A 15,426-nucleotide genomic window follows, 5' to 3' on the forward strand; every position below is an offset into this window, starting at 1 on the left:
TGAAACTTGGAGGAGGTTCACTATGCAATCAATAACGTCAACGACAGATATCACATACCTTTGCTTACCGGTTAATGTACCTGTTTTGCACCATCTCACAAATGGAGAGACTTGGGCAATCTGATCTCTCTTCTTTGAGAATCCCATGACACCCTGAAAGATGTTTCTTTCCCAGGGCTCATTGTAAAAGCAGCACATTTGTACTGCAGGCAGCTGCCAGGTGCAACAGCACCCTAAGGTCAGCTTACTCCAGCAAGGACAACTGTTCTTGATTTTCTAGAAGCCATGTCCCCTTTTCAGTTCACAGGCTGCAGCATCGCATATTTTTCTGAAACTAGAATTGCCACACAGTATACGCTATATGATTTCGGCATTTCCTTCATTCTTAAGATACACTTTGATCGTTTGAAAACATGGACTAATGCAGGGCCAGTGCTGTTTAGCTGCCCTGTGTGAATCATTACTGTGCCTACTCCTTCTGGTGCTAGTAGCAAGCATGCACTCTCAGGGTCTGCAGTCGCCCTGTCTTCCAAATGGAAGCCTGTGCTTGAGCCTGGTTCACACGGCCTATGCACTGCCTTTTCCAAGCGGGGAGGGGGGAAGATATGATGGTCTTCTAGCAGGAGGAAGAAGAGGATGGCAGAAACAGAGAGTCAGGGCCAGCCAACTATTCACCTGTGAAAAACAGTTTTGAGACCCTACATACTTCTCTCTCCTCTGCCATGCTTACCCTTGTCATCTGGTTCCTCTCCCTTCCATTTTCTTTCCCTAATCAATGTTACTCCTTCCTCGAAACTCTTGTGTGTTTTTTTTTTAAACTCCTCTTGCCTATAGGGCCACTACTGCCTTCTTTCCTTGCGCTGCACAGGTCATGGCAGTTTCTCAGGCCCGATTGGACTACTGCCTTTTTCCTCCCTTCCTTCTTCCTCAGGGAAGGTTACCAAATCTGGGATTGAAATTATGAGCGAACATCATTCAACCAATTCTCCTGTTATGGGAGTGTGGGGTCATCGTTAACCTCAAATTATGCGACATGGGCCAGAACTGCCAAAGAAACCCTGCACCTCCACTTCTGCAATAATCTGCATCTCTAGTAACTCCCCAAAATAACAGATGCAGGACAGAACTAGGACATTTTGCGTATTAATCACCATACAACAAAGAAATATTCACTCGGCACCCTTACATCAGCAACAAAAACACAAAATATTTTTTCCCCAATGTATATTGTAAATACAGACCCTAGAACTGGCAAGAACGAAGCAATAAAAACACAACACGGATTTCGAAAAACAGGAACCCTAGAATCTCAACATACTCTGTGAAATGAGGTGTCAGCAAGCCTGATGATATCGGGTATTTATATCCTGAACCCAGTCTTCTCCATCATCCACCTCTTATCAACCTCTTTTTGTTTTTTATATAAATTGCACTAAAAACTTAGCAAAGAAAAACAAATAGTGTCCTTGTCACATCGAATTGAACAAGTCTCAGACATCAGCTGAAGTTTCGTTATTCACTGCTTCAGGGAGATATATTCTGCTTGCCGTATTATAAATGGAACTCTCTCGTTGATCCATTTTGGGCAGACATCTGTGAGACTATGGGTTCATCTGGGGGGAGGGCATGCATATCCAGATAAGTGGGTATGCATGCCCCCCCCCCAAAGCAGTGGATAACGAAGGAGGCTCATGGGTAAAATGAGAAGCTTTGGAGTGGGGGCCAAGGTGGTTGACTGACAGGAGACAGCATGCAATGGTAAATGGAACTTACTCTAAAGAGAGTGCCATAAGGACCGGTTTTGGGACTGGTTCTGTTAAATATCTTTGTGAACGACACAGTGGAAGGGTCAAAAGGCAATGTTTACTTGCAGATGATACTAAGATCTGCAACGGAGTGAACACATCTGAAGGAGTAGAGAAAATGAAAAGTGATTTAAGAAAACTTGAACAGTGATCACAGATTTAGCAGTTGGAATTCAATGCTATGAAGTGCAGTCATGCATCTTGGGTGCAGTAATCCAAAAGAGCTCTTAAATGATACGGGGTGAAAGACTGATGTGCATGGATTGGGAGAGGGTCCTTGGAGTGATAGAGTCTGGGGATCTGAAGGTGGTGAAGCAATGTGACAGGGAGATAGCTAAACCCAGAGAGAGGAATAACCAGTAAGAAAGAGGAGGCGATAATACCCTTGTACAGGTCCTTGGTAAGGCCTCCTTCACTTCAGCATTGGGGGAAGGGGAGACAGAGAAAGGGGAATTCAGATGACAGCCAATGCTGGGCCCCAACTTTTATAGTATACTCAGGCATTAGGTAAAATGCATAGGACTGTTTCTTTGGCTAAGTCCAAATGCAAAGCACATTCAAGCAGCATTGTCAGAATTATCAAGAAGGCTGCTCACCCCATAAGAATGTTGCTACCAGTAATTTTGTTATAAGCTTGACATTTGCTTGGTTTTGATTGCAAATATTACATAAGGCTTGGTTACTACCCTTAACAGAAACATGGGGGTAATCTGCACGGAGTGACAGTTACTACCATAACAAACTTGCTGGGCAGACTGGATGGGCCATTTGGTCTTTTTCTGCCATCATTGTTATTATGTAACATATACAGATGAAGTGTGGAAGCATCCAAATATTGGCACCACTTATAGGTATCATGGATCCACTGGACATTTTCGTATGTGGTATATGTTATTATATACTCCTGTCCAAAGGTCTATGTTGGTCACTGTAATCTATTAAATTAGTGTCACGGTTTCAGCTGCGGTGCAATCTTCCCATGCCAAGGTTCAGCCTGCTGCGGACTTCCTTCCACCAGGGTCTTCAGCGAACCTTGCTCACTACCTTTCCAGTTCCCTCCTCGCTGATTACACAAGACCCAAGCCTCAACCTTATTTAACCAAGCCTGTCCAGTACCTCAGTGAGTTGAGAGCCATTTCGGCTCTGACCTGGCCAGCCTTCCTTTGTTATTCCGCCTTATCCTGTGGCCTATCGAGGCCTCCTGCCTTGCCTTTTGGCCTCTTTTGGCCACTTGCTTTGCTTTGGGCTCTTCTAGGCCTTCTGGCATTGCTTTGCGGTCTCCAAGGCCTACCTGCCATGCTTAATGCCTCCTGCTTTACCTTACCTAGGGCTGCTAGGTCCTCCTAGCCAACATTGTGCCCTATTGAGTTTTCCTGTTTTTTATTGCCTGTTCTATCTGATCCAGTCCTTGCCTACATCCTGCCCATGTCCTTGTTCTGTCTTGCCTAGTCCTGTCCCTAGTCTATTTCTAAGGCCTTGCCCTTGTTCTCTAGCCTGCGCCTATGTTCTGTATCCAGTCCCCAGCCTGTGCTCTGAACCCAGCCCTAGCCTGTGCCTGTCCTCAGCTTCTAGCTTGCCCTACCTCATCCAGCCCGCCCTGCTACAGCTCCATCCTTGTCTTGTCTTGCCACCATGATGTGCTACAGAAGACAAGTCCTACCGATCCCCAGAACCCAAGGCTCAACCTGTAGGGGAGAGGGTTTGTTAGGCAGAAGGTCAGCTCTATTCCTGTCCTATAACCCTGTACCGCTTCTGTGGGGATGCTCCCCGATTCCAGTTTGCCAGTCTGTGACAGAATGAAGAGGCCAAACAACCCTCACAGGAATAGATTCAGGGCTCCCTGCCAACCTAGTGAGTCTAGAACAGATGTTTCTGCTATAGACTCTAGCAATTGTGTTCCTGCTCCAGCAACTCAGTCATTCGATTCTATGCTTCTTTATGCCTGCCCTGCTTGCCAAGTTTGGGGACTTCCAACCTTCTCAGAGTGCTCCAATATTATTTCCTTAAGCCAGCCAGTTGGAGATGAAAAATATCAGCCAGCCTTGTCCCCTGTTGGGATTTCCTGATTATTGTTGCCTGTTCTGTCTAGTCCTGCCCTTGTTCTGTCTGGCACTGCCCAAACCAGCCCCTTGTCTATTCTCAGGCCTTCCCCCTTGTCCTCTAGCCCCAGCCTGTGCCTGCTTTTTCTTGCCACCATGTTCTACAGATGACAAGTCCTTCCGACCCCTAGAACCCAAGGGTTTAACCTGCGAGGAAGGAGTTGGTTAGGCAGAAGATCAGCTCCAGTCCTGACCTGCAACCCTGTATTGCCTCTTTGGGATGCTCCCTGACTCCAGGCTGCCAATCTGTAACAATTAGTAATATTGCAGACAGGAGATCCCAAATTCACTTTCCTAGGGCAGTGGATATAGTAGAAGAGAGACACACAGATGGTAACTTTAAAATGATTGCATGTGCGCCCATATATGTGCAGATGAGTGCACACACATAGGAATTTTAAATTGTCCGTGCAAGTGTGCACATACTATTAAAAACAGAACTAGTAATTTCAGTTACACCACCAAACATTATTCGTGTATCTTCCTTAGGAATTTTTCGGCCTTAATGCATGCAGCTAAACAGATTTTAAAACATGCGACTAGCTGTTTTGACCAATCAGTCTATCAGTTTGCCAGTCTATCTCTAGGTCATCCAGATCTCTCTGGTTCTTCAGCCTGCACACCCGCCAGTTTACCTAGACCTCTTACCCAGTCGTTTTAGGCCTAAAGTGAGTTTTCTTAAGACTCGCACTTCATCAAGGGTGGAAGTAAATAAGCGCAGTTAACAGCCTGACGTATGATACGGGCATGGGATTTAAGATCCGTATTTATGCGTGGAAATTTTGGCCCTGCCCCATCCCCGACATGCCCCGACTCTGCCCCCTTTTTCCCCCCCCCCGAGTGTTGGGTTGCTTCTGCATGAGCGTATACGGGCACTACTGGGCTGTTTTAAAATAAGAGCTGCTGGCCCTTCACCCTGATACTCAACAAAATTTAGTCCAAAAGGCAGGTATTCGTATAAGAATATTTTATGAGCTTGCTGCAAATGTATATTACAGAGAAAGAGGGAGAGAAGGGGGAAGGTGAGAGAGGTGGGAAAGAGTTGTATAAGACCAAGGCTTGTAAAAAGCTTTGTGTGTGTTTTTGGATGTCCCTTTTAACACAGAGATGGTTGTGATGTAATGAAGAGACAAAAGGGATGGGCTAGGAGAGATGGTCTCTTTATCTAAACGTCAAAGGCCTGTTTCTTTCAAATTAGTATCTGCTTTCTTGTTCAATGGCTGTTCTTAGTGGTTTTAACCTTTGTACGACAAAGGCTATAATTAGGCCATTTTGTGTCTCTTTGTATTGCTTTAGAAGACTAGATCGGTCTTCAAACATATATTCGATTAAATCACCCTTTAAATGTGTACTGTATATCACACATAACATGTAGGCCCATAAGCCTTACTGAATTACATTGTGGATGTGCACAATACCGACAAGTTGATGAAGATGTGATTGACAGAACATCACAGCTGTCTTAATACAGGCAATACGAGGCTCCCACTAGGCATGGTCAGAATTAGTTCTGACCATGCCTTTCAGGGTCTTCTGTGGTGTGTGTTGGAAAAGTTTCAGTGACGTGGAGAAGGTAAGACTGAGACACTTTACTTCATAGAGAGCAGCAATATTGAATATTCACACTGCAGTTTGTTTAGCCAGAAGGCTTATATACTTAGATCTCAAGTAGAACTATTGAATACAACTGCAGTTTTAACACTGGAGTTTATATCTATAGAAAGAGAAGTGGATGGGTTGAATGTCAATTATTTATACAGAGGGAATATCAACCTTTATTGGTGACCTAAGACGACATATAAACTACGCTGTGTTGCTTTTACAGAAAAGTTTGATAAAGAAAAATGATGTATGTTGTGACGGCAGATTTTACCATGGAGGACAGTTACTGATGCAATCGAGTGGAATAAGACCATGCACTTGCCATGATTCCCAGCCTCCCTCATTTTAAGGGTAACTTTCAAACTGGCGCACAGGTGCACGTGCGTGTGTTGGCTTTTGCCCAGGGACATGGCTATTTTATAACTTGTGCGTGTATATGCGCGCATGTTATAAAATAGCCTGTCCGGTCACATTTTAAGTAGGTGTGCACCCAACAGAGCACAAATGCAGCTTCTACCGCATAAATCGGGGGATTTTAAGAGGGGTGCGTGCCAATGTCATTTCCAGTTTTACCAGTTCATCCCCAGTTCGCCCAATTAAGGTCTTCTACTCCCCATGGTTTGATAGCTTTCACTTCCCCCTGTTATCCTGACCCTTAAAGCCTCACCGACCTGCCTATTTATCTTTATTTTATAACTTTCAAGGCATCCATAGCATACTCACGCAATCCGGCAGGGGGGCTCAGGGCGTGCCGGATTGCGTGAGTATTTACAGGCACATTCCAGCTTCACGCCCCGCCACTGTTTGAAAAGATCTGACACATGTGCGCTGTAGCATTTACACACGTATCCGGGTGGTTTTTATAATCCGCTCGGCGCACGCGAGCCTGACCTATTCATGCACGCACCGGGCTTTTAAAATTCACCATTTTGTTTTTTGTTCCAGGAATTGTCACATCAGGTGGGGCGGAGAAGAGAGAGGCCACGGTTCACAAGAATGACTGCAACGGTGGTTGGTGCCCAATGTCTGAGGACCTAGGCACAACCAGGGTCTTTTCTTTGGCGCTTCCCAGACAAGATCGGACTACATAAGAGGACCAAGGCTTTGCTTATGCATGGTTGACCACGAGGCTCTGAAATAAAGCATGCTCATTGGACCATGCCATTTTTTGGCTTCCTCTTACCTCCCATATTGTGGGGAAGGGAGAACAAGAAGAATACTTAGGAGGGCTTGGGTGTCTAGGTTAGATATCCTTCTTCAGTCATTAATACAGTTATGTTGGCCTTTATTCTCCACTTGACTGTGTTATTGTTTTTGTCGCGGGCTAGGATGAAGCCCATGTTGCAGACACTAAGAGGGCTTGAATTAGCACACGCGTGAAGCTTGTAAGCAGGTATCGCCAACTGTTGACCTGGCTTTACAACAAATGACTTTTCAGAATCTCTCGAAGAGAAGAGACTGCAAAATTAAAATAGAGAACTGCTGAAAAGCAAATATATTTATTATGCACTTTCATATACATAGGGATCTTCGCTTAATATAATACAAGGAATAAAATAAAAATTTTACAATGTGAAATTCAATGTACATTACAGGCTATTTACAACCCTAGAAGATCAGGAAAAACAGTCAAACTGCAAATCAAGCTAGCCGAAAAGGTCTGATTGAGAATGTTAATTTTAAGCAAAAACATACATTTGCATAGCAGAATAACTGATGGCGAAGAGCCAGTTTCTAAAACAAAATGATAATACTCTGATCATAAAGAGAAACAGAAGGGTTTATGATGTTCCCCGAATACTTGTTGGTTTTGAGAAGGTGGGGTGCCGAATTCTGCCGATGGGTTCGCAGCACAGGCGTACGTTTGAGATTCTGTTTGGGGCAGGTAGGGAAAGCTCGTGTGGGGGAAAATGACCGCACTTCAGTCTGTGCTGCAGGTGCCATAATATGGCAGGCAGTGCATCTGTATCTGAGGAGCCCGCAGGGTTTTTTCCATTCAAATTAAAACAGCTCGTTTCCCCTTGGGATTCCAGCTTCCTTAATGCACAGGAATTGACATCTTTTAAGCATTTTAATTATCCCATAGGTTTCAACTCTCACTTAACAAGCATTTCCAAATGTAATTTTTCCTTTCGAACGGATTATATTCTTTTGAGAAAAAGGCCACACCTCTGTCCTAGAGCCAAGAAGGTGCATTTTGTAGCAAAAGTCATTAAATTAAATAAGTATTCCTATCAAACACTACAATAGGACAAATAGTACAAATTGGCAATTTAAGAACATCTTTATATAGAAAAGAAATATACAGCAAACAAGAGCGAGCCCCATTCCTCGGGAGCAAATGCTTTCCACAATCCTGCCTGGTTTCTTCTGATTCACGAACATTCGTAAGGCCAGTCTGCAAGGAACCACTTTTGCTTATTTTATAAATACTGTATGTCCCACAGGGACAAGATATTCAACACTTTGATACTATTTTACACAGCACCTCAGCTGAGGCCATAACTTTACTATCCTAGTGCTTAATGTGAATTTACAAAAGGAAAATGGCCGCCTTTCCACGCAGGAACCCAAGAACCAAATTACTACTGTCAACCTTAAAACTCAAGCATGTAACATCTAACATCTGCTCCGACACCCTCTCCGTCTTGCTGATGAACGGGACGATACCGAATTTTGCAAAGGCGCTTCTGAAACTTCACACCGTGCGAATGACCCGAAGGACGGGCGCCAGCCACTCAGCTTTAGCCATGGGCAGCGCTGAGAGAAGTACAGCTCTAGGTAGGTCATGAGGGGAAGGCGGGTGAAAAGGCCCCAAAGCCTGTAGAGAAAAGTGCTGCTCACAACCCAGCCCTCGGCACACGCCCAGCCAAGTCAGGCTTGCGGGACATCCACAATGAACAGGCAGGAGGCAGATCTGCATGCACTGTGTCTCCATCTCGTGCCTGTTCACTGTGCACGTCCCGTAAACCCGACTGGCTGGGTGTGGGCCGAGGGCTGGGTTGAGAAGCCCCGCTTTGCAGGTTAAGACTCTGAAAATTATCCGCTGAAGGGTTTAAAAGGGACTTCTGGAGGGAAAGCAGTGCTAACCTGTAGACATGGCCCTTGAGAAACCTGTGTGACTTGATATGCAATGTAAAATTGTGTGCACAGACCCCCATCACGGTAATTTTCCAAGGAAAACGTAAACATAACATACTATTCTAGTAATTTTCAAAAAGCACATTCAGCCCTGTTAAATACACTTAACACAGGTAAAACCTACTGAGAATTCAATATCCTACATTGTAGCAATTTTCAAATTACTAGTCCAATATCTGCTATTGAATGGTCAACAGGTTTTACCTGTGATGCCTAAGTGTGCTTAATGCAGGTCATTGGGCTTTTGAAAATTACTTTATGCTCGCAGGGGAGGAGCAGTTCAGTGGGTGAAGTCCTGGGCAGGGCTGGGACTTCTCCCTACTTTGATTTTATAAAGTTTGCATTTAAACTCTCTCAGCAGAGCTACGCCCATCGAACGGCGGGTGTGACTGCGTGCACATAGTTTTGTTGGGATCGTCTGCCAATCGGAGCGATGCACGCAAGTCTGCGTTGAAAAACTGGTGTAATTCATGCATTTATTTGCCTGCTGACGGGTGACGTTATCTTCTTAAAGGGCAATTTCCAAAGCTGTTTACTGGCCTGAGAAACGTTCCCCTCTCAGTCTGGGGTACTTTTACCCGTAGTAGAAAAGGGGTGACTTAGCCTGGGGCAGCGAACGTACCTGCTGGGGTTCACGGGCGTGCTTTGCACCTGCTATAGCCTGCACCAGCTAACATACCCAATTTATTTTGACCTTATTTTTTTGCACTTAAATGCATAAATAACGTTGGCCTTAGGATGATTAATAAAGCATATGGAACACGCAAGTACTGCAGTTTATCAAATACTGTTGCAAGATTTGTTTTTTTTTTCTTGAGAACTTTTGAGATATACATGAAATGAATACCATATACCATCCAGTAATGCAAATGTTATATACATTGTAAACGTCATGTCTTGCTACACAGAAATATAAAACAAATATAAATAGCATTACCCTGCAATACAGTTCACCATGGGACATGCACATTAAGCATTGTCAAATCGAAAATTCCTCATTCGTTCAACATTTTCAGCTTTTGCCAAGGATATATACTCCGGTCTGCAGTTAAGGACAAGGGCTTACTTTGTGTGTTAGGAAGTAGGTACACAAAATAAACTTCTGAAGCAGACGAGAAGGCAGCCTTGAACTATGGGGCGGGCTACAATTGCTAAGAAAAGTGTTTTGCAGCAATCACATTCGTTTCCTTGGTGAATCAACAGGAATTGCAGATTTCCATCCCGATCAATCGATGAACCATTTCGACCCCACGCTTCTAGGAGCGTTTCCTAGTCCCAAAGAACCGATCTGAAAATGCAAAAAAAATAAATAAATAGAAAGTCCCGTTAATTACCAGTAGGTCTGCTATACCAAGACATGCAGGGGCAGATATTCAGAGATATCCGGCTCAGCGAGTCAGCGGAACAAGACTTCTCCGGCTACGCTGCGGAATATCCCCGGATAAGTAATACCCGGCTCCTGAAGCAGGTCCAACTTGTCTCCCCCCCCCCCCCCCCCCCCCCCCCCCCCCCAAACATCCATATCCCGCCCGGCACCTGGTGGCCGCCAAAGGCGGTCAGATATTCAGGCACCGCCACTTAGCAGAATATCCACCTCCCCGTGTCCAGAAAGGGAAGAAAGACCTTGTTTTCTAAAGCATTGCTGCTCTTCAGAAGTATTTTATTGTGGCTGCGCAGTACAGTCATGCTCTGAGATAATGCAAAGAATGACAATAAAGCAGGGCTCTCCCAGCGCTAATCAGCCCTTGAAAATCTGTGCCATAGAGCAATACACGGTTTACTGAAAGATGCAGAATGAAGCTGCAAGACATTCCTGCAGGCTTTCACAAACATCTGTTACAGCTGCATGGCCAGGGCTGACGCTCCTGCATTATAAAAAGAGAAATATTGTTTCTATGTGCTTCACTATAACTACATAAAGCTAATTTTAGGATCCACCGATTCCATTTCCTGCTGTTTCAGAAGGTAAAAAGATGCTGTTACACTATGAATAGACAATTTATTTATTTATTTTTAATTTTTATATACCGAAGTTCTTGTAGGGACTACAAATCACTCCGGTTTACATAAACGAAGAACTGCTCAACAGAGAGCGGAGCTTTACATGGAACCGTATAACATATGGAACAGTATAACTGGTTGACAATTTAACATAGTGCTAAATAAAGTAATAATATTTTAACTGGTAATAAATAAAGAAATATAATATTTTATATAAGAAGTATAACTATTTAACGTAGCAATAAATATAAATATAGGCAATGCCTAATATATATATGAAATAAAGTGAATTTTTGAGCTCAAAGATATTTGTCCAGTTGCAGATTCTTAAAGGTAGTACTTGATACAGTGTCCATAGTTAAGGGATACCTGGTAATTAGGAAGTCTGTCAGTCACAGTAAGATTAAGCGTCTGGGAAAGCTTGTTGGAAGAGAAAAGTCTTCAGTCTTTTTTTGAATTCTTGATGACTGGGTTCTGGGACAATGAGCCCCATACTGAGTTAAGTTAGTCAGATAAGCATCTGGCTAACTTTAATGTATTTGGTATCTTAAAGTAAGCCGGATACATTGCTGAATATCAGCGTTTATTCAGCTAACCGGGCTCTAATGCGCGTTAAACAGTGTATATCACGTGATATGGCCCGACTGCAGGCTATTTTGCATAGCCCTGCCCAGATTCCCTCCCCTATTACAATCCGCGGCTTTGCATGCATGAATTTTGCAAATCGACGCAAAATACCTCATGAATTTTATGTTAATCAATTAATGCAGCTGACTTACGGGCAGATACAGTAAAAATGCGGGAGAGCGGGCGAACGCCGGCTCTCCTGTGCACGCGATACAGTACCTTAATTTATTTAAATTAGGGCCCACTGTAAAAAGAGGCGCTAGGGACACTAGCGCGTCCCTAGCGCCTCTTTTTTGACGGAAGCGGCGGCTGTCAGCCGATGCTCAAACACGGGCTTGGAAACTGGATGCCGGTAAAATTGAGCGTCCGGTTTTCGACCCAACAGCCGCGGGCCCATTTAAAATTTTTTTTTAAAATTTTTTACTTTTTTAAACTTTCGGGACCTCCGACTTAATATCGCCATGATATTAAGTCGGAGGGTGCACAGAAAAGCAGTTTTTACTGCTTTTCTGTGCACTTTCCCGGTGCCCGGAGAAATTAGCGCCTACCTTTGGGCAGGCGTTAATTTCTGAAAGCAAAATGTGCGGCTTGGCTGCACATTTTACTTTCTGTATCCCGCGGGAATACCTAATAGGGCCATCAACATGCATGTGCATGTTGAGGGCGCTATTAGGTTCGGCAGGTTGGATGCGCATTTTCGGCCCCTTACTGAATAAGGGGTAAGGGAAAACGCGCGTCCAATCGCGGGTTAACAGTGCACTCCGTCGGAGCGCACTGTACTGTATCGGCCCGTTAGAAAGTTGTCAGCCGTGTTAATTTAACACCTCATGAGAAAACAGTAAATGTGCATCCCAAGGCTCCCGCATTAGATGTAAAGGGCCAATGTTAAAACAAAACAAAACAAAAAACAAAATCCCTGGAAAAATAGAAAAAGCTGACCCCGTCCTCACCCCGGGGCCGCCACTTGAGGCGGCTCTGACATCTCAAGTTAAAAATAGAAAATAGGTATTTGTGCAATGATTGCCTCCCCGGCCCTGTCAAAAATACAATAAGAGCATCCCTCTACCGTCCCTCCAACCCCCAATGATAAAAAAAAACTTACTCGTAAGGGGATCGGGGGAGGGTTAGGAGTATCCTACACCCCAAGTGGTAGAAACCCTCATTGGGGGCCTATTGAACCCCCCCAACCTCCAAAATCAATAGAAGATCCCCTAGCCCCAGGCCCATTTTGAAAAATGGTGCCGACTCGACCTTGCCCCACCAGTCACATGACTGGGCAAGATCCGGGCCAGGGGACGCTCCCTGAAATTAACAGGGAGCAGATTTAGAACAAACTGGAGAAAGTATTTTTTTACTCAACGCATAATCAAGCTGTGGAATTTGTTACTGGAAGATGTGGTGAAGAGAACAAACACAGCCGGGTTTAAAAAGTGCTTGGACAAGTTCCTGGAAGAAACGTCCATAAACAGCTGTTATTAAGATGACTTATCGCTTTTCATAGGGAGTGTCTAGCAAGGAATTAGATCTCCTTTTAGGGATTGGCCATTGTAGAAGACAGGATGCTGGGCTTGATGGGCTGACCCGGCCTGGCACTTCTTGTGTTCCTAACATAAACCAGTGACCCAGAGGGGAAAGCATCTGAAAACTTGTCCAGTCCACCCATCCTCATAGGAAAGAATGGGAATGCATCCTAGGATCTTTTTTTTAAGGCCACACTGAGCCCATCTCTTTTTTCTTCCTAAAACAAATCTCTGAACAATAAATTCTGCTCAAAGCCATACTTTGTTGTACCTTCAGAAATGATCTATGCGGAGGTTGTGACAGAACCTTCCCACAAAAAGTATTGTTACCTTCATGAGAACAGAAGAACTGCTATACCGGGTCAGTCCAAGGGTCCATCAAGCCTAGTATCCTGTTTCCAACAGTGGTCAAGCCAGGTCACAAGTACCTGGCAGGATCCCAAGGGGTAGAGAGATCCCAAGAATAAATGGATTTCTACAATTCTCCCTTCATAATGGTTTATGGACTTTTGTTCCAGGAACTTGTCCAAACCTTTTTTAAACCCAGCTACACTAACTGCCTTTAACACATTCTCCGGTGATGAATTTGAGCTTAATTGTACATTGAATGAAAACGTATTTTCTCCAATTTGTTTTAAATGTGTTTGAAAGAGCAAACAACTGATTTGCTTCCACCCGTTCCACTCCACTCAATTTTTTAGACCTCAGCTACCTCTCCAAGCTGAAACCCCCCCAACGTCTTCAGCCTTTTCTCATAGGGGAACTGTTTCATCCCCTTTATCATTTTGGTCTGGCTACCAAGACTCCTTCCCCACCAGCCTTCATCAGCCACTGGAGCCGCCTCGACCTTTAAGGGCTGAAACAAAGGCCACGAGGAGCAGTGCAGTACCGGCAGGGGTGACTTGTGAGGCAATCTCCACCTTAGACCCCCCCTCCCCCCTTGTCTGCTCTCCATCATCACTGCTCGGATCACTGCAGGAGCACCAGACCCAGCTGCAAGGACCTCTCACCCACTGTCCTTTATCAGTCGCTGGAGCTGCCCAGTCCTTTAAGGGCAGGCCCTTAAGCAGGTCCTCCTGCCAGCAGGCCTCCACCAAAGGGTCATGCCAAAAGTTCTGCTCCCTTCGTGCGCACCAGGGAATCTAAGTATCAAAACTCCCTTATCACTCCTAACCAGGCTGGTTTCTCAACCACAAGGTACAGCTTCCCCCTCTCCCCTCCGGTGGTGCCCTTCAGACCTTCTTCTCCTGGGCTCTCTCTCCTTTCCTCTCATCACTAGGCTCCACTCCTAGAAACCCAAATCCTCCATTTTACTACTACCCTAGCCACCTCCTCTTACCTGCTGGCAGAAGCATACACGCCTCCCATTATCAATCCTCAAGTCACAATCCCTCCAGACATACCCTTCAGAGAATCACAACTCCCAAGAAGGCTGGCCACCTACACCCTCTCTCTCAAACTCCTCCTTAACACCAGGTTCATCCACAAAAGCCTGGAATTTCTACCTGATTTGCTACTGGATCAGGCTCCGGATGTCCTCGGTCTCACAGAAACCTGGGCACGTGACTCAGAGAGTCCTCAATTCTGGCAAACCTGTCCTACAGGCTAAACTTTGCCCACTCCCCACATCTAGCCAAATGGTGGGGAGGGGCAATCCTCTTCAAGGAACAGCTCATTCTTTCTTGTACTCCCACAAGGCAACTACATAGCACTGAAATCATATTTGTCTAATCCAACTCACATCCCAAATGGGGGATTTTCCTAGTTTACTGCCCTTCCAGGCTCAACAGCGAATCCATTCATGAGCTACCAACTTTAGTTTCTGAGATCATATTTGATCATCCTACGTCACTCATCCTTGGTGACTTCAACATTCATGTTGACAACCCTGACACAACCAATACTGAAGATTTCTTGCCATCCTCAATGCTCTTACTCTCAAGCAACTGATTACAGGTGCGACACGAGGCTGGCCACATATTAAACCAAGTCTATCCATAGGTTCAGTAATTTTATTCTTTAGAATAGTTTCTACCAATTTTCCCGGCATTGATGTCAGGCTCATTGGTCTATAGTTTCCTGGATCACCCCCTGAAGCCCTTTATAAAGACTGGCATTACATTAGTCACCCTCTAACCTTCAGGTACAAAAGACAATTTTAATGGTAGACTGCAAATGACTAGAAACAGACCTGCAATTTTCTTTTTTAGTTCTTTCAGAGCTCTGGGGTGTATGCCATCTGGTCCAGGTGATTTGAACTCTTTTATTAGTCAATTTGACCTATTATATCTTCCAGGGCTACCATGATTTGTTTAGACTCCTCTGAATCCTCACTATTAAACACCATTTCTGGCATGGGTATCTCCCCAACATCCTCCTCAGAAAACACTGATGCAAAGAATTGTTTTCTTTCCACCATACTGTCTTCCCTAAGTGACCCTTTTACCCTTGATCATCTAATGATCCAGCAGAGTCCTTCACAAGCTTCCAGCTTTGGATATATTTGAAAAAGTTTTAAAATGATGAACTTTTGCCTTCTTGGCAAGCTTCTTTTCAAATTCTCTTTCTGCCTGCCTTATCAATGTTTTCCATTTAACTTGCCAGTGCTTATGCTTTTACCTATTTTCTTCT

At 44.5% G+C, this 15,426-nt stretch overlaps 1 protein-coding gene across 6 annotated transcripts in view; it reads right to left on the bottom strand.

The window, feature by feature from the left end:
• Positions 1–6,978: 6,978 nt before the first annotated feature.
• Positions 6,979–15,426, bottom strand: part of ANKRD50 (ankyrin repeat domain 50) — a 117,534-nt gene continuing 109,086 nt past the window's right edge. For all 6 annotated transcript variants that reach the window (XM_029588687.1, XM_029588863.1, XM_029588772.1 and 3 more), the window contains one exon: positions 6,979–9,935. The gene's annotated coding sequence lies outside the window, so the exon portion shown is untranslated. The remainder of the gene's footprint in view (positions 9,936–15,426) is intronic.

Source organism: Rhinatrema bivittatum, chromosome 1 (genome assembly GCF_901001135.1).
Source record: "Rhinatrema bivittatum chromosome 1, aRhiBiv1.1, whole genome shotgun sequence".
In the NCBI taxonomy this organism is placed as follows: domain Eukaryota; kingdom Metazoa; phylum Chordata; class Amphibia; order Gymnophiona; family Rhinatrematidae; genus Rhinatrema; species Rhinatrema bivittatum.